Source organism: Stomoxys calcitrans, chromosome 1, assembly GCF_963082655.1.
Source record: "Stomoxys calcitrans chromosome 1, idStoCalc2.1, whole genome shotgun sequence".
NCBI classification, from domain to species: domain Eukaryota; kingdom Metazoa; phylum Arthropoda; class Insecta; order Diptera; family Muscidae; genus Stomoxys; species Stomoxys calcitrans.
The window spans coordinates 258481487-258501404 of record NC_081552.1 but is presented as its reverse complement, the minus strand read 5'-3'; positions in this window follow the sequence as shown (position 1 = coordinate 258501404).

Genomic DNA, 19918 nt, shown 5'->3' with positions numbered 1-19918 from the left:
GAGTTGAGTTAGGCCCCTCGACATCCTTCGTCAATTTGGCTCAGATCGGTCTAGATTTGGATATAGCTGCCATATAGACCGATCCTCCGATTTATGGTCTTAGGCCCATAAAAGCCACATTTATTATCCAATTTTGCTGAAATTTGGGACAGTGAGTTGTTTTAGGCCCTTCGACATCCTTCGTCAATTTGGCTCAGATCGGTCCAGATTTGGATATAGCTGCCATATAGACCGACCCTCCGATTTAGGGTCTAAGGGCCATAAAAGCCACATCTTTTATCCGATTCCACTGAAATTCGGGACAGTAAGTTGTGTTAGGCCCTTCGACATCCTTTGTCAATTTGGCCCAGATCGGTTCAGATTTGGATATAGCTGCCATATAGACCGATCCTCCGATTTATGGTGTTAGGCCCATAAAAGCCACATTTATTACCCGATTTTGCTGAAATTTGGGACAGTGAGTTGCGTTAGGCCTCTCAATATCCATCGTCAATTTGGCTGAGATCGGTTCAGATTTGGATATAGCTGCCATATAGACCAACCCTCCGATTTAGGGTCTAAGGGCCATAAAAGCCACATCTTTTATCCGATTCCACTGAAATTCGGGACAGTGAGTTGTGTTAGGCCCTTCGACATCCTTTGTCAATTTGGCCCAGATCGGTTCAGATTTGGATATAACTGCCATATAGACCGATCCTCCGATTTATGGTGTTAGGCCCATAAAAGCCACATTTATTACCCGATTTTGCTGAAATTTGGGACAGTGAGTTGCGTTAGGCCCCTCGACATCTTTCTTCAATTTGGCCCAGATCGGTTCAGATTTGGATATAGCTGCTATATAGACCGATTTCTTGATTTAAGGTTTTGGGCCCATAAAATGCTCATTTATTGTCCATGTCGCCGAAATTTGGGACAGTGAGTTAAGTTAAGCTCCTTGACATACATCTGCAATATCGCACAGATCGGTCCAAATTTAGATATAGCTGCCATATAGACCGATATCTAGGTTTTAGGTTTTGGGGCCATAAAGACGCGTTTATTGTCCGATGTCGCTGAAATTTCAGACAGTGAGTTTAGTTAGGCTCTTCGACGTCCTTCTTCAATTTTGCCCAGATCGATCCAGATTTGAATATAGCTGCCATGTAGAACGATCTCTCGATTTAAAGTCTTTGCCCCATAAAAAGCGCATTTATAATCCAATTTCACTGAAATTTTACATAGTAACTTATGTTAGGCTTTTCAACATCCGTGTCGTATATGGTTCAGATCGGTTAAATTTTAGATATAACTACTGTACTTATTAGTATTTGGTCCAAATCGGAACATGTTTTGATATAACTGATATGGGTCATAAGGTATGAAATTTTCACCGAATTTTGATGAAAGGTGGTTTACATATATACCCGAGGTGGTGGGTATCCAAAGTTCGGCCCGGCCGAACTTAACGCCTTTTTACTTGTTTTTGATATAAGTTTGTGATATACAGTCAACAAATACATGTTAATATTCGTCAAGTTACTGATGAGGAAACGTACCTCTTGGGTATGGAAGTTAAGCACGCACGCAATAAACCACCCAAAGTGACATTTAGGCTGATCCGGAAAACATACAATATAAGGTATTTGAAAGTAAAGACAATCGCCTAACATCAATGGCACATATGGCACAAATCGGTCCAGATTTGGATATATTGGGTTGCCCAAAAAGTAATTGCGGATTTTTTAAAAGAAAGTAAATGCATTTCTAATAAAACTTAAAATGAACTTTTATCAAATATACTTTTTTTGCACTTTTTTTCTAGAGCAAGCTAAAAGTAACAGCTGATAACTGACAGAAGAAAGAATGCAATTACAGAGTCACAAGCAGTTGAAAAAATTTGTCAACGCCGACAATATGAAAAATCCGCAATTACTTTTTGGGGCAACCCAATATATGGCCCTATATAACCCCTTCTTAAGCTTTTGGTTTTGTATGATTATGTAAAATTTTGATGTTTGGACCACTTTGAATTAATTTAAGACAAAATAGGGGCTCAGTAAGTTCCTAAGTTTTGGGCGCCCCGATAGCTGAGTTAGTAGCGTGCTTGGACTACCAGTGCAGGGATCGTGCGTTCGATTCCCGCCAGAAGCCTTAGTCTGTCGCTACTGTGGTATCACAATGGACTTAAAATTGTCTAAGTGAGTCTGTAAAGGACTGCCACTCTTACCTAACCAAAGTCCCTAAGTAGTCTCTCATATAAACTGACTCCAATTTTATCGCATAAAAAGTCGCTCGTACTGCTCTATTCTTTTTCTATATGCCGCACACATTCCAGATTTTAATAATCTCCAATATTTTCAGGTTTCCTATCTTATTGCTCAAGCAACAGCCGATAGGCATTAAACCTACTCACGTGTGGCTAATGCAAAGGCTTTGTTGGCATTGCATAATTCTGGTAAACATACACCGGAATATCTACTTTGTGTGGTAATTAATGAACATAAATTGAAATGTCATTCTCAGAAAAAGAAAAAGACCTCACATAATGGCAACACTTCATTACTCACCTGAAAATGATAGACCCTCTAAATGCTTAAATGCCCCTATGCAAATTTATCCATACTTATCATACAAAATTGCCTCTATCATCATCTATGGTTGTACACAAATTGATTAATTTTTCTTTTTAAATGACTCTCTTTCCTGCCCGGCCAATGAGAGATCATTTATCTCAAATCGATGCTGTGCTGTAGGTCAACGCTAAAAAACATCCGAGTTAATTCTTTAAATAGGCGAATAGCAGCAGCACTCCACATGATCACTTATTCCGATAATGTCACACAATGTCTGCAAACGTTTTTTTTTTTCGTTGTCTTTCCTAGGAAATTACAATTGCTGAGCATTTTTATGGGATAAACAAAACCTAATATAAGATGTGATATGAATACCTGTATGTTCCACCAAGGAGACACAAAACACATCCAAATGAGAACTTATACAGTCCACCGGTAATTCCCTACGACCTATGTCAATAAAAGTATCAGTGGAAAAAATAGATGTATATAGCCCGTTGGGTATAATCAAAAATTTTCTACTTAAGGCTGGTACTATATTCGCTTTTTGCGAAATTATCGCCCATTACGTTATTTGGATAAGTGGTATGGAAAAATATTAAGGATTTTGTATGTAGCAAGGAATTAGTAACTTTACATTTTCCTTTTCGAGGTCACTTTTTTGTTTTTAGAGCGCACAAAGAGCCGATTAATGGCTTATGTGTATGACTATAGTGGGTGGCATAGGGCAGATTAATATCTGCAGCCTCTTTTCAACCTTACCTAGCCTTATTTAGATAATAAAATACATTAACTTGCATTTCAGTTGGGCGGGTCCCCCTACCCGTCAATATATAATCATTTTTATCACTGGCGACATCTATATTCCATTAATTACTAATCACTTATTCAGGTTATTGTCTCCGCTAATAGATGTTGTCTTTGCTAATCAGATTATTGCTACCTAATTTGTGACATCCAGATGGCTGGTTTATTTGGCCGAAATTTCGTGCAGTTTGCATAACGGTCGTCATTGATCATATGGTAAGCTTTTTGGCAAATTTTTGTCTTCATATTTGGAAAATTTTGATTTCTATAAAAAAAAAGAACAAATTCTTATACCCCTAAAATATTTGAAATTTTATTAGTTAGAAAAAGTTTTTAAAATTGTTTTTAAAGATTTTTAAAAATTGTTTTCCGTAAAAATTTTTTCCAAATAAGTTCTATGGAACTGTTATACCCACCTCCATAGAATGATTGTACTAATCTAGTCATTTCGTTTGTAACACCTCGAAATATTCGTTTAAGACCCCATAAAGTATATAAATATATTCTTGATCGTCTCGACGTTCTGAGTCGATCTAACAATGTCCGTCCGCCCGTCCGTCTGTCGAAATTACGACGGCAGTCGGACTCGTTAAGCTAGCCGCTTGAAATTTTGCCCAGATATTTTATATTGATGTAGGTCGTTGGGGATTGCAAATGGGTAGATATGGGTTTCTATCGGATAAATACCCAACACTTAGGTATTTATTGGGTAAATACCCAATAAATACCTTTTTTTTGGTATTTATAATTTTCAGATATCTTGGGTATAAAAACATTATTTTAGACCCCTACCTATTTCTTTGAAGTGTGGTTCAGATCGGACTATATTTGGATATAGCTGTCCTGCAGACCGACCACCCGATCTCCCGATATTGGCTATTGAGGCCATAAAAGATCCATTTATAGCCCGAATTCAATGAAATTTGGCACAGTGTGTTCTGGTAGACCCTTACCCATTCCTGTAAAATATGGTCCAGATCGGACCATATTTGCATATAGCTGCCATATAGACCGATCTCTCGATAAAGTGTAACGCGCTTATAAAAGGAGCATTTTTCATCCTATTTCGATGAAATTTGGCACAGTGAGTTCTGGTATCCCTCTAAATGTTTTTGTTGAATAACGTCCAGATCGACCCATATTTAAATATATAGACCGATCTCCCGATATAGAGTATTGAGCCCATAAAAGGAGCGTTTTTCATCCGATTTGGATAAAATAGTGAGTTTTGATAGACCTCTTCACCGTTGTGTCGAACATAGTCCAGATCGGAGCATATTTGGATATAGCTGTCATATAGACTTATCTCCAAATATAGAAAATTTCAATGAAATTTTTCGATCTAAGACGATCTAGCCATGTCCGTCCGTCTGTCCCTCTTTCTGTTGAAATCTTTAAAAATAGAGATATTGAGCTGGAACTATGCACTGACTCCTTTTTTGTTCATAGTCAGGTTAAGTTCGAAGATGGGCTATATCGGACTCTATTTGGATATAGCTCCCATATAGAGCGATCTGGCGATTTAAGGCCTTAGGCCCATAAAAGCCACATTTATTATCCGATTTTACTGAAATTTGGGACAGTGAGTTGGGTTAGGGCCTTCGATATCCTTCATGAATTTGGTCCAGATCGGCCCTGATTTGGATATAGCTGCCATACAATTTGACCCTGATCGGTCCAGATTTGGATATAGCTGCCATATAAACCGATCTCCCGATTTAAGGTTTTGGGCCCATAAAAGGCGCATTTATTGTCCGATTTTGCTGAAATATGGGACAGTGAGTTGTCTTAGGCCCTTCGACATCTGAACCCTGAACGGTTCAAATTTGAATATAGCTGCCATATAGACTGATCTCTCGATTTAAGGTTTCGGGGGCCATAAAAGTTGCATTTATTGTCCGATTTTACCGAAATTTAGAACAGTGAGCTGTATCAGCCAAGTATCAGTGGCCCGTGTCGCTCCCAAAGCTTTCTATAAGCTTAAAAAATCAAATAAGGTGACTTGTGCGTGAGACATCTGCTTATAGCCTACACCACCACTGTGGTACAGGGAATTATAAGTTTGTGCATTTGTTTGCAACGCTCAGAAGAAGAAGAAGAGCTAGAACCATTGATAAGTATACCGATCGACTCAGAATCACTTTCTGATTCGATTTAGCCATGTCCGTCTGTGAGTCCATGAATTCTTGTAATCAAAGTGCTGGTCGCATTTGTTGTCCAATCATCACGAAATTTTGCACACATCACTTTTTTGGCCCGAGGACGAACGGTTTTGATTTTGGTAAAAATCGATTCAAATTTAGATATAGCTCCCATATATATGTATCGCCCGAATTGCACTTAAATGGTCGTAGTAGCTACAATTTTCAACCGATCTATACTATACTAAATTTCTCAAGGTCTTTTTTGATACTGATTATAATATGTCTGCAAAATTTCATCAAAATCGGTTCAGATTTAGTTATAGCTCGCATATATATGTATCGCCCGATTTGTACTTTAAAGGCCGTAGTAACTCGAATTTTCAATTGATCTGCACAAAATGTGGTAGTGATTGTTTTGTTACTGCTCTTAACATACTTTAAAGATTTCATCAAAATCGGTTCAGATTTAGATATAGCTCCCATATATTTGCATTGCCCGATTTTCACTTAAATGGCCGTAGTAGCTACAATTTTCAACCAATTTGCACAACATTTGACATGAATTGTTTGACTAATCTTAACTTACATCGGTTCAGATTTGGATATAGCTCTCATGTATATGTAGCGCCCGATTTGCACTTATAAAGCAGTAATAAACACATTTTGTAACCGATGTACACAAAATTTGGCACGGATTGTTTTGCAACTGGTCCTAAAATACCTGCGAGACTTCATCAAAATCGGTTTAAATTTGAAAGTAGCACCCATACAAATTTTTCGCCGGATAAGCACTTGAATGGCGGTAGTAACAACATTTTTAAAACGATCTGTTTGAAAATCTGTTCAGATTTAGATATAGCTCTCACATACATGTATAATTATTTATTGCCCGAATTTATAATTGTAGGGTAGGTTTAGGGTATTATATAGTCGGCTCCGCCTGACTATTGCCTTTTCTTACTGGTTTTAAATATGAACGGTTATTGCCCCCTAACAATCTTCATGCGATCTGCCTAACGCCAGTTCGACAAACGGATGGACTTGATTCGATCGGCTAACAAGTGCTTATCCCCATTTTATCGTGAGAAATACTCGCCTCTTTAGACAAAAAAGGTACGAAAACATCCGTAGTTTGAAAAATTCTAAGTGCTTTAAAAAGTACTAAATCCGTCGCGGGGATACCACGGTGCTCTTCGGGTGGAAAAAAGTACTAAAAAAGTACTGACTTTTCCATCCCTGATATACCTAAATCATCCAACTGCTCATATAGAGATGTAGTTCTTATAATTTTAAACACATTTGCTTGAATTTTTATACGGATTGTTTTATAACCCATCTGAAAACCTCAGCCGAAGTCCATCAAATGCAGTTCAGAATTATATATAGCTCGCATTTTTCACTCATAGGGTAGCTTTTGAGTATTTTTATGTTTTCATGAATGTTTGATTGAATGAAATATTACCAGCTTTCATTTGCATCTCAATCAAACTGTAGTTAACAGGGTTGTTTTCTCTTCAGCAGCAAATGCTGGCAAAACACATGGTTGCAATGGCCAGGCCACACATTACAATTGAATCCAAAAAGACCGTTGTGCAGCGGCATTTGCTTAGCTTTCTATGGCAACCAAAACAACAAACATTCGCTGATGTTTGGTTGTTGATTTTTATTTACAGTTATTTATACAATACCAAAAAGAAGAAAAAAAAACAATACAAAAAGCAGAAAAACACCTAAAAACCAATTGAAAAAACAACTCAACTTTAGTAAAATGTGAACAACTTTCAAAATGTAAACTAAAAAACCATAGAACAAACTGTCATGAACCTTAGTTGAATTTCAAAAAAAAAAATAAAAATTCCCACCAGCCCATCTTTATTTGTTTTTACCATCTTACAAATATCCGCTTTTCGGATACACTGACGCAGTACAAAATAACGCGTTTATGTAGATTTCAATAATTGCCGAGTAGGACAAGCAAACACTATTCGCCTGCGAAATGCCAACTATACCCACGCGAAATGTTGGACGCACCAAAAAGTATTCCGGCGATGGCCTATCCCTTTTGGGCACCCAACCTCCCCCAGAATCCCCGCCAACGCGTAACGAAGTTGCGGAAGTTCAACTCAAGTGGTCACCGGGTATGCAGGGTTGCCCGGCTCCACCATGCAAATACACATTCTGGTGGTCATCACAGCCAAAAACGGTGTCCCGCAAAAGTGCCAAGGCCCAACAACAGCATCAACAACACAAGTAAGTAGGAACACAACCAACTAACCGAAAAAGGGAATATGTAACTTGTAGTGGCCATCAGCCCTCAGCCACTCCATCAGGGTAAATAGCACATAATTGCTAAACGCTATCATGTAATTCGGGTATTGACTTTCTTACGCTGTTTTTTTTTTTTTTTTTGGGAGGAAAGGGGAGCGCAGAGCTTTGGTTTAGGCCACCTTCTCCAAGACAATGACTATGTAAGAGCATATTAGGTCATTACAACCACAACCATTTACTGACTGCTTTTGTTTAAGGAAAGAGGTCTTGAATATTTTGAATTTCGGTTTTTAATTCTAGGTCGTTTAAAGTTCATATGTTCATGCCCCTTAAGTACTAAGGTCAAATTTTAAAATTATTGCTTGAATGTCTTTTAGTCTTTTCATGGTTTGAGAACATTTCCATAATATGGGCTCTCATTATTATACCCACCACCGAAGGAGGGGGGTATATTCATTTTGTCATTCCGTTTGCAACACATCGAAATATCCATTTCCGACCCTAAAAGGTATATGTATATATTCTTGATCGGCGTAAAAATCTTAGACGATCTATTGGGTCGCCCAAAAAGTAATTGCGGATTTTTAAAAAGAAAGTAAATGCATTTTTAATAAAACTTAGAATGAACTTTAATCAAATATACTTTTTTACACTTTTTTTCTAAAGCAAGCTAAAAGTAACAGCTGATAACTGACAGAAGAAAGAATGCAATTACAGAGTCACAAGCTGTGAAAAAATTTGTCAACGCCGACTATATGAAAAATCCGCAATTACTTTTTGGGCAACCCAACAGCTATGTCTGTCCCCCTGTTTGTTGAAATCGCGCTACAGTCTTCAAAAAAAAAGATATTGAGCTGAAACTTTCACACATTCTTCTTTTGTCCATAAGCAAGTTAAGTTCGAAGATGGGCTATATCGGACTATATCTTGATATAGCCCCCATGTATACCGATTTCTCGATTTAAAGTCTTGGGCCCATAAAAGCCACATTTATTATCAGATTTTGCTGAAATTTGGGACAGTGAGCTGTGTTAGGGCCTTCGGCATTCTTCTTCAATTTGGCTCAGATCGGTCCATATTTGGATATAGCTGACATATGGGCCGATCTCTCGTTTTAAGGTTTTCGGCCCATAAAAGGCGCATTTATTGTCGAATGTAGCCGAAATTTGGGACAGTGAGTTAAGTTAAGCCCCTCGACATTCTTCTGCAATATGTCACAGATCGGTCCAGATTTGGATATAGCTGCCATATAGACCGATCTTTCGATTTAAGGTGTTGGGCCCATAAAAGGCGCATTTGTTGTCCTATGTCGCCGAAGTTTGGGACAGAGAGTTATGTTAAGAACTTCGACATCCCTCTGCAATATGTCACAGATCGGTGCAGACTTGGATGTAGCTGCCATATAGAGCGATCATCCGATTTAACTGCACAATTATTGTCTAATTTGCTGAAATTGGGAACAGTGAGCCCTGTTAAGTTCTATATAGTTCTAAGATATCGAGTTGTCGAGTTGTCGAGTGGCCTAACACAATTCACTGTCTCAAATTTCAGCAAAATCGGATAATAATTGTGGCTTTTAAGGGTCTAAGACCTTAAATCGGCAGATCGCCCTATATGGGAGCTATATCCAGATATAGTCAGACATAGTCCATGCCTATGGACAAAAAAATGAATCAGTGCAAGGTTTCAACTGAATATTTTTATACCCATCATAGGATAGGGGTATACTAATCTAGTCATTCCATTTGTAACACCTCGAAATATTGATCTGAGACCCCATAAAGTATATATATTCTGGATCGTCTCGACATTCTGACTCGATCTAGCCATGTCCGTCCGTCCGTCTGTCGAAATCACGATAGCGGTCGAACGCGTAAAGCTAGACGCTTGAAATTTTCCACAGATACTTAATATTGATGATGGAGGCCACCGTAGCGCAGGCCGCCTATGACGCTGAACGCCTAGGTTCGAATCCTGGCGAGACCATCAGAAAAAATTTTCAGTGGTGGTTTTCCCCTCCTAATGCTGGCAACATTTGTGAGGTACTATGCCATGTAAAACTTCTCTCCAAAGATGTATCGCACTGCGGCACGCCGTTCGGACTCGGCTATAAAAGGGAGGCCCCTCATCATTGAGCTTAAACTTGAATCGGACTGCACTCATTGATATGTGAGAAGTTTGCCCCTGTTCCTTAGTGGAATGTTCATGGGCAAAATTTGCATTTTTACTTAATATTGATGTAGGTCGTTGGGGATTGCAAATCGGTCATACTGGTTCACATTTGGATATAGCTCCCATATTAACCGATCTTCCAATTAGACTTCTTGAGCCCCTGTAAGCCGCAATTTTTGTTCAATTTGGCTGAAATTTTGCATGTGGTGCTCTGTTGTGACTTTCTGTCTATAACCTGATATAGCTCCCATGTAAACCGGTCTCTCGATCATCCTTGTTCGGTTCCTTGAAATCTTGCACGTAGGGTTCTGTTATGACTTCCAACAACTCTGCCAAGTATGGTTTAAATCGGTCTATAACCTGATATAGCATCCATTTAAACTGATCTCCCAATTTGACTTCTTGAGCCCTTACAAACCGAAATTGTTGTCCGATTTGGCTGAAATTTCGCACATAGTGTTCTCTAATGACTTCCTACAACTGTGCTAGGTACAGTCTAAATCGGTTTATATCCTCATATAGCTCCCATATAAACCGATCTCCCGATTTGACTTCTTGAGCCCCTGTAAGCCGCAATTTTCGTCCGATTTGGCTGAAATTTTGCATGTAGTCTTCTCTAATGACTTTCAATAACTTTGTCAAGTACGGTCCAAATCGGTCTATAACGTGATATAGCATCCATTTAAACTGATCTCCCGATTTGACTTCTTGAACCCTTATAAGACGCAATTGTTGTCCGATTTGGCTGAAATTTCGCACATAGAGTTCTCTAATGACAACAACAAATTGTGCTAACTACGGTTCAAATCGGTTTACATCCTCATGTAGCTCTCATATAAACCGGTCTTCCTATTTGACTTTTCGAGCCACTGGAAACTGGAAGCCACAATTTTCGTCCGATTTGGCTGAAATTTTTCACATAGTGTTTTTTAATGACTTCCAACAACTGTGCTAACTACGGTCCAAATCGGTTTATATCCTCATATAGCTCCCATATAAACCGGTCTCCACATTTGACTTCTTGAGCCCCTGAAAGCCGCAATTTTTGTCCGATTGTACTGAAATTTTGCACATAGTGTTTTGTTATGACTTCCAACGACTATGCCAAGTACGGTTCAAATCGGTCTATAACGTGATATAGCTCCCATATCAATCGATCTGCCGATTTGACTTCTTCAGTCCTTACAAGCCGCAATTTCTGTCCGATTTGGCTGAAATTTTGCATGCGGTGTTTTATTACGACTTCCAACAACTGTGCTAAATACGGCTCCAATGTAAACCGGTCTCCCGATCATCGTTGTTCGGTTTCTAGAAGCTTTAAATTTTGCTGGTTTGACAGAAGTTTGGTATCTAAAATAAAATTACGCCCTTCAACTAAATTTATTTTGTATAAATTTTTAGCAGAATACATGGTGGACCGTTCGCAAGATTCGGCCCGGCCGAACATAGCACGCGTTTACTTGCTAAAGACTGTACCGTGATTTCAACAGACAGACGGACGGACATGCCTAGATCTTCTTAGATTTTTACGACGATTTAGAATATGTATACTTCCAAGGGTCGAAAATGGATATTTCGATGTGTTGCAAACGGAATGACCAAATGAATATAGCCCCTTGCTTCAGTGGTGGGAACAAAAATCGGTTTTCCCGCATTAAAATTAATTTTCTCCTAAATTTTACATTTATTGGAAAAAAAAACTTCTAATTCAATTGACGATATGTCCTAATAAACATTACATGCCTCCTATGTACTTAAATTTGGGTATGCACCTTTATACAAGGTGTTTATCGTTTACCAAAGAAAGCTATTTATATGCTTTACTTTAGCCCCTTTGGGCATTAGAACCACCTACTTACTGGAATAGCGATGCCTGTTGGCTCTTTGGTTGTTGGTTGTTTTCCCCTGACAACTTTATAGACAACCCAACTGTTAAAGGTCAACTGGACATGAAGGTCAATGAACTGAGTAATGATGGTGCAGTTAGCCAAACTCCTTATAGCAGCCCTAAGAAGGTGCGATAATCAAAGAAGTTGAATAATTCTAACCACCAAAGCTCGATTTCCGCAATAACATCCACGGACTCTTTCCAATATAAGCTCATTTCAAGAAGTGGCGATAATAAATTACTAGACATTATAATTAAAAGGTTTTTATGACTTGATGTGTGTTTGAGGGGTACTCGTTAAAGGGAAGGCAATTACAATAAAACAAAATTGCATTTTCGATTTAATGACGAATTCAGCAATATTTGTTTGAATTCTTAGTTCGTTATCATTCTGTTAAAACGATGTATGCTTTTCTCCTTAGTATAAGAAGATAAACATACTTGGTCATTTAGTTTATAAGTTATCCACGTTATACAGTTTACAAGTTATACAGTGGGAAGCAAAACCGAGTGTATGTTTCACTTTTTGCATTTGTTTCGAATGCTAAAAATCAAAAAAAGACCAAAATCGAAAACATTTTTATACCCTCCACCATAGGATGGGGGTATATTCATTTTGTCATTCCGTGTGCAACACCTCGAAATATGCGTCTAAGACCCCATAAAGTATATATATTCTTGATCAGAGTAAAAATCTAAGACGATCTAGACATGTCCGACCGTCCGTCTGTCCGTCTGTCTGTTGAAATCACGCTACAGTCTTTAAAAATAGACACATTGAGCTGAAACATTTCGCTCATTCTTTTTTTGTCCGTAAGCAGGTTAAGTTTGAAGATGGGCTATATCGGACTATATCTTCATATAGACCGATCCGCCGATTTAGGGTCTTAGGCCCATAAAAGCCACATTTATTATCCGATTTTGCTGAAATTTGGGACAGTGAGTTGTGTTAGGCCCTTCGATATCCTTCGTCAATTTGGCCAAGATCGGTCCGGATTTGGATACAGCTGCCATATAGACCGATCCTCCGATTTAGGGTCTTAAGCCCATAAAAGCCACATTTATTATCCTATTTGGCTGAAATTTGGGAAAGTGTGTTGTGTAGGGCCCTTCGACATCATTCGTCAATTTGGCCCAGATCGGTCCAGATTTGGATATAGCTGCCATATAGACCGATCCGCCGATTTACGGTCTTAAGCCCATAAAAGCCACATTTATTATCCGATTTGGCTGAAATTCGGGAAAGTGTGTTGTGTAGGGCCCTTCGACATCCTTCTTTAATTTGGCCCAGATCGGTCCCGATTTGGATATAGCTGCCATCCTCCGATCCTCCGATTTAGGGTGGACCCATAAAAGCCACATTTATTATCCGATTTGGCTGAAATTTGGGAAAGTGTGTTGTGTAAGGCCCTTCGACATGCTTCTTTAATTTGGCCCAGATCGGCCCAGATTTGGATATAGCTGCCACATTGACCGATTTCTTGTTTTAAAGTTTTGGACCCATAAAAGGCGTATTTATTGTCCGATGTCGCCAAAAATTGGGAAAGTGAGTTATGTTAAGCCTCTTGACATACTTCTGCAATATGGCACAGATCGGTCCAGATTTGGATATAGCTGCCATATAGACGGATCTCTCGGTTTTAGGTTTTGGGGCCATAGAAGGCGCATCCGAGTCGAGTTAGGCTCTTTGACGTCCTTCTTCAATTTGGCACAGATCGGTCCAGATTTGAATATAGCTGCCGTATAGACCGATATATCGATTTAAAGTCTTGGCCCCATAAAAGGCGATTTCACTAAAATTTGACCCAGTGACTTATGTTACGCTTTTCGACATCCGTGTCGTATATGATTCAGATCGGTTTATTTTTAGATATAGCTACTGTACTTATTAGTATTTGGTCCAAATCGGAACATATTTCGATATAACTAATGGGACATATGGTATGCAATTTTCACCGGATATTGATGAAAGGTGGTTTACATATCCACCCGAGGTGGTGGATATCCAAAGTTCGGCCCGGCCGAACTTAACGCCTTTTTACTTGTTTGTCCATAAGCTGGTTAAGTTCGAAGATGGACTATATCGGACTATTTCTTCATATAGCCGCCATATAGACCGATCCGCCGATTTAGGGTCATAGGCCCTTAAAAGCGGGAGATCGGTTTATATGGGAGATATATCACGTTCTTGACCGATATAGACCGTACTTGGCACAGTTGTTGGAAGTCATAAGGGAACACTTTTTGCAAAATTTCAGTCAAATCGGAAAGAAATTTTTGTACGGGCTCAAGAAGTCAAATCGGAAGATCGGTTTATATGGGAAATATATCAGGTTCTTGACCGATTTAGGCTGTACTAGGCACAGTTAGTGGAAGACATAACAGAACACTATGTTCGATATGGCCCATTTGCAATCCCCAACAACCTACATCAATGCTAAGTATCTGTGCAAAATTTCAAGCGGATAGCTTAACGCGTTCGATCGCTATCGTGATTTCGATAGATGATAGGACATGGCTAGATCGGCTCAGGATGTCGAGACGATCATGAATATATATATTTACTGGGGTGCTAGATCAATATTTCGAGGTGTTACAAACGGAATGGCTAGATTAGTATACCCCCATCTTATGGTGGTGGGTATAAAAACACTGGTTATTATATTAAGTATAAATTAAGTATAAACAACAAATAGGCTTGCCAGGTCCCCAAAGCTCCAAGTCGGGAAACGCAACACTGACGGTCGAGATTAGTCGGGATTCTTGGAAAAAAAAAAAACAAAATTTTAATCGAAATTCAGTTTTTATTACAAAGAACTGCGCTAAGTATGGTTTAAATCGGTCCATAACTTGATTATCGATCATGGATCTTGACTCTTTAAGCCAATAGAAGGCGCAATTCTCATCCAATTTGAATGAAATTTTGCACGTGGTGTTTTGGTATCACTGCCAATAATTGCGCAAGGTTTGGTTCAAATCGGTCCATGGTTTGATATAGCTGCCATACAAACCGATCTTGGGTCTAGACTTCTTGAGCCTCCAGAGGGCGCAATTCTCGTCCTATTCGAAATTTTGCACGTAGTGTTTCGGTATCACTTCGAACAACAGTGCTAAGTATGATTTAAATCGGTTCATAATCTGGTATAGCTGTCATACAAACCGATCTGTGATCTTGACTTCTTGAGCCGCTAGGGAGCTTCTTGAGATTCTAGAGGGCGCAATGCTCGTCCAAATTGACTGAAAATTTGGATGTGGTGTTTTGGTATCACATTCAACAACTGCGCTATGTTTGGTTCAAATCGGTTCATGTTTTGATATAGCTGCCATATAAACCGATCTCGGGTCTTGACTTCTTGAGCCTCTAGTGCCTCTAGAGGGCGCAATTCTCGTACGATTTGACTGCTAGTAATGTTTTGGTATCACTTCCAACAACTAAGTTTAGTATGATTCAAATCGGTTCATAATGTGGTATAGCTGTAATATAAACCGATCTTTGGATCTTGACTTCTTGAGCCTCTAGAGAGCACAATTCTCATCCGATTTGGCAGAAATTTCGCATGAGGTGTTTTATTATGACATCCAATAACTGTGCTAAGTATGACGCAAATCGGTATATAACCTGATGTAGCTGCCATACAAATCGATCTAGGATCTTGACTTCTTGAGCCTCTAGAGGGCGCATTTCTCATACGATTTGGAAGAAATTTTGTACAACGACCTCTCTCATGACCTTCAACATACGTGTGTAATATGGTCTGAATCGATCAATAGCTTGATGCAGCTCCCATATAAACCTATTTCCAGTTTTTGCTTCTTCAGCCCCTACAAGGCGCAATTCTTATCCGAATGAACTGAAATATTACACAATGACTTCTACAGTGTTCAGCATTCATTTATGGTCCGAATCGGATTATAAGTTGGTATAGCTCCAATAGCATAACAGCTCTTATTCAATATTCTTTGTTAGCCTAAAAAGAGATACTGCGCATAGAACTCGACAAATGCGATCCATGGTGGAGGGTATATAAGATTCGGCCCGGCCGAACTTAGCACGCTCTTACTTGTTCATTATTCTTTGTTTGCCTTAAAAGAAATACCGCGCAAAGAGCTCGACAAATGCGATCCATGGTGGAGGTTATATAAGATTCGGCATGGCCGAACTTAGCACGCTCTTACTTGTTTAAACTTATGTTTGGTATACCTACACATTTTGGAGGGATGATATTGATAACAGTCGGTGCATGAATCAACAACACGTATTCGAAAAAACAATGCCCGCATGTTGACAATATTTTCAACAACGCCTGTTCACGATAATGACACCATTGGTTTCTTTTCTACCAATGTAGGCTACAGTATACTCCTCCGCGATATAAAAGTGCATCGGAAGGGTCATCAAAAATAGGTCTTGATGGCACTCCACAAAGTAGGTCTAGTTGCAGCATTCCAAATATTGTGCTTTTAGATAGCTCCATAACGTATTGGGTTGCCCAAAAAGCAATTGCGGATTTTTCATATAGTCGGCGTTGACAAATTTTTTCACAGCTTGTGACTCTGTAATTGCATTCTTTCTTCTGTCAGTTATCAGCTGTTACTTTTAGCTTGCTTTAGAAAAAAAGTGTAAAAAAAGTATATTTGATTAAAGTTCATTCTAAGTTTTATTAAAAATGCTTTTACTTTCTTTTAAAAAATCCGCAATTACTTTTTGGGCAACCCAATATATAAAGATCAATGGGCTGGACTCCCAGCAAAGCTTCAAGGACCTTGTAGCAGTGGTACTCATGCATCAAAATTTCCAAAAATATGTATACTGGATTCGATTACAGATACCTCAAGCAGACGGAAGTTAATGCCAGAGTTTTAAGAGGATCCGTAAGAAAAAATAAAGCGTTGTCTCTTTTAGTTGACTTTATTATAATTTTGACTTCTAATCAAATGTCGGTTTATCTTTTTTGTATGAGGCATTTGCCACAAATGATGTTTTTCTAAAACTCTTTATTCTCCAAACGTTTGTGGTGACCATTTGCAAAAAACCGCTGGTAATGTTACCCTTGGCCACAATAAATCTCCTCTTTTGCATTGTCGTTGTTGTGGTCATCGCTGCTAATTTTAGTCCTTCACCAAAGCTGCTTCAGCGTTTGATTTGTTTCATGGTTATAGACATGTTTATGCAAATTACCAACCAAAGGAGGACCACATGAAATAAATAATAGTGTAATAATAATTCACATTGCATTAATTTTGTTGTCGTTTTTGCTAGTTGTTGTTATTGTTATATTTCTCTGCAAACTTCGAAGGGAAGAAACTTTGGATGGACTTCCTGAGGTCCTCACGGCCATGTCATCCGTTTCGTATAAAACAAACGAAAGGAATTTGTTTCAGTTTCAATGTCACTGACATAATTGGAGGTGAAGGCGTTGGTCAGCTCTTGAGGTTGTGCTGGTGGTGCTTAGAGTAGGAGAAGAAGCCACGTAATTGACAGTTTTTGGATATTTAGCTGCAGCTGCTACGTTCAGTTCTCTTTTCACTAACTCGATAATATTTTAATCGTTTTTTTTCAGCAAAAGTTGAAACCATAGGAGAAAAAAAACTATTAACCCATACTTCTAAAAGATGAAAAAATTAATAATTTTTGGTCAACTAACTGACTAAGAAAGAAATTTAATTTCATTTAATTGAAATGATTGGGTAAGGTTATGTAGGAGTCTTTCATTCTTTCATTCGGTGGAAAGGTAGCCTATCGAATAAAATACACATGTCAATGATTTGTCATTCATATCCATATTTGCCCCATAAATTATTAATAATCTTTGGGAAATAAATATGCATATGAGTTGGATGTGGTTTCTTAAGTATATTAGAAAATAACGATTGACATACTTCCGCTTTTAAGTCTTTAGCTGAATTGACAAAGTAACGCTGTATATGTCTCTATTATCTGAAAACAAATGCCTAGATAAGGGGGGATGACCTAGTTAAACAAATCCCAATATCCTTCTCCATTAGATTTTCAACAGAGTATGAATAAATATTTGCCCTCGTATTCCAATTAAGTCATTCAAGCAGAACCAATCATAAGGAGTTAGACTTTGAAAATGGCAACATTTCTTTGGAAAGTGTTCCGCTTTTTAAATGGAAAAATGCCCAGCACATTTTTGCCTTTTGTTTAAAGGTAAAGGCATGGGTAAATTTATCGAAAGGTGGCCACCGTAGCGCAGAATTTTTTCGGCGGTTGTTTTGTGTGGTACTATGAAATGTAAAACTTCTCTCCAAAAGGGTGTCGCACTGCGGCACGCCGTTCAGACTCAGCTATAACAAGTAAAAGCGTGCTAAGTTCGGCCGGGCCCAATCTTATATACTCTCCGCCATGAATCGCATTTGTCGAGTTCTTTTCCCGGCATCTCTTCTTAGGCAAAAACGGTTATAAGAAAAGATTTGCTCTGCTATTAGAACGAAATCAAGATATGGTCCGGTTTGGACCACAATTAAATTATATGTTGGAGACCCCCTTTGTGGGTTCACGAAGTAAAATAGAGAGATCGATTTATATGGGAGCTGTATCGGGCTATAGACCGATTCAGACCATAATAAACACGTATGTTGATGGTCATGAGAGGATCCGTCGTACAAAATTTCAGGCAAATCGGATAATAATTGCGACCTCCAGAGGCTCAAGTAGTCAAGATCCCAGATCGGTTTATATGGCAGCTATATCGGGTTATGAATCGATTTGAACCTTATTTGACACAGTTGTTGAAATTAAAAATAAAATACGTTATGCAAAAATTTCAGTCCAATCGGATAAGAATTGCGCCCTCTAGAGGCTCAAGAAGTCAAGACCCAAGATCGGTTTATATGACAGCTATATCAGGGTATGGACCGATTTCAACCATACTTGGCACAGTTGTTGGATATCATAACAAAACACGTCGTGCAAAATTTCATTCCAATCGGATAAAAATTGCGCCCTCTAGAGGCTCAAGAAGTCAAGACCCAAGATCGGTTTATATGACAGCTATATCAGGTTATGGACCGATTTAAACCATACTTGGCACAGTTGTTGGATATCATAACAAAACACGTCGTGCAAAATTTCATTCCAATCGGATAATAATTGCGCACTGTAGAGGCTCAAGAAGTCAAGACCCAAGATCGGTTTATGTGGCAGCTATATCAGGTTATGGACCGATTTAAACCATACTCGGCACAGTTGTTGAATGTCATAACAAAACACGTCGTACAAAATTTCATTCCAATCGGATAAGAATTGCGCACTCTAGAGGCTCAAGAAGTCAAGACCCAAAATCGGTTTATATGGCTGCTATATCAAAACATGGGCCGATATAGCCCATTTACAATACCAACCGACCTACACTAATAAGAAGTATTTGTGCAAAATTTCAAGCGGCTAGCTTTATTCCTTCGGAAGTTAGCGTGCTTTCGACAGACAGACGGACGGACGGACATGGCTAGATCGACTAAAAATGTCGCGACGATCAAGAATATATATACATTATGGGGCCTCAGACGAATATTTCGATGTGTTACAAACAGAATAACAAAATTAGTATACCCCCCATCCTATGGTGGAGGGTATAAAAATCAATTTGTGTTTGTTTGTTTGTATGTTTGTGTGTTCCTTATAGACTCAGAAACGGCTGAACCGATTTTCTTGAAATAGATTTTCTTGAAATTTTCACAGATGGTGCATAATTACCCCGTGGTGAAAATAGGGTACTAAATTTTTTGATATCTGAAGAGGGGGCGGACCCTCCCCTTACCCTAATGTTCAGAAACGCCAGATCTCGGAGATGGGTGGTGCGATTTAAGCGAAATTTGTTTGTGCTCTCATACAGTGCCCTAAAAATAAAAATTTGGTATCCAAGTTTCGGATGGGGTACCTAGGGGGGCTGCCCCACCCTAAAACCTAGCAAACATATATTTACACCAATCGTGACAATATGAGACTCAAATGAAAGGTATTTAGGATAAGAAAAAGTATCTGATATCCAATCGTCGGACCAAGTCCTAGGGGGACCACCCCAAGCCCCAAACACCCCCAAATCGGACATATTTATCGACCATGG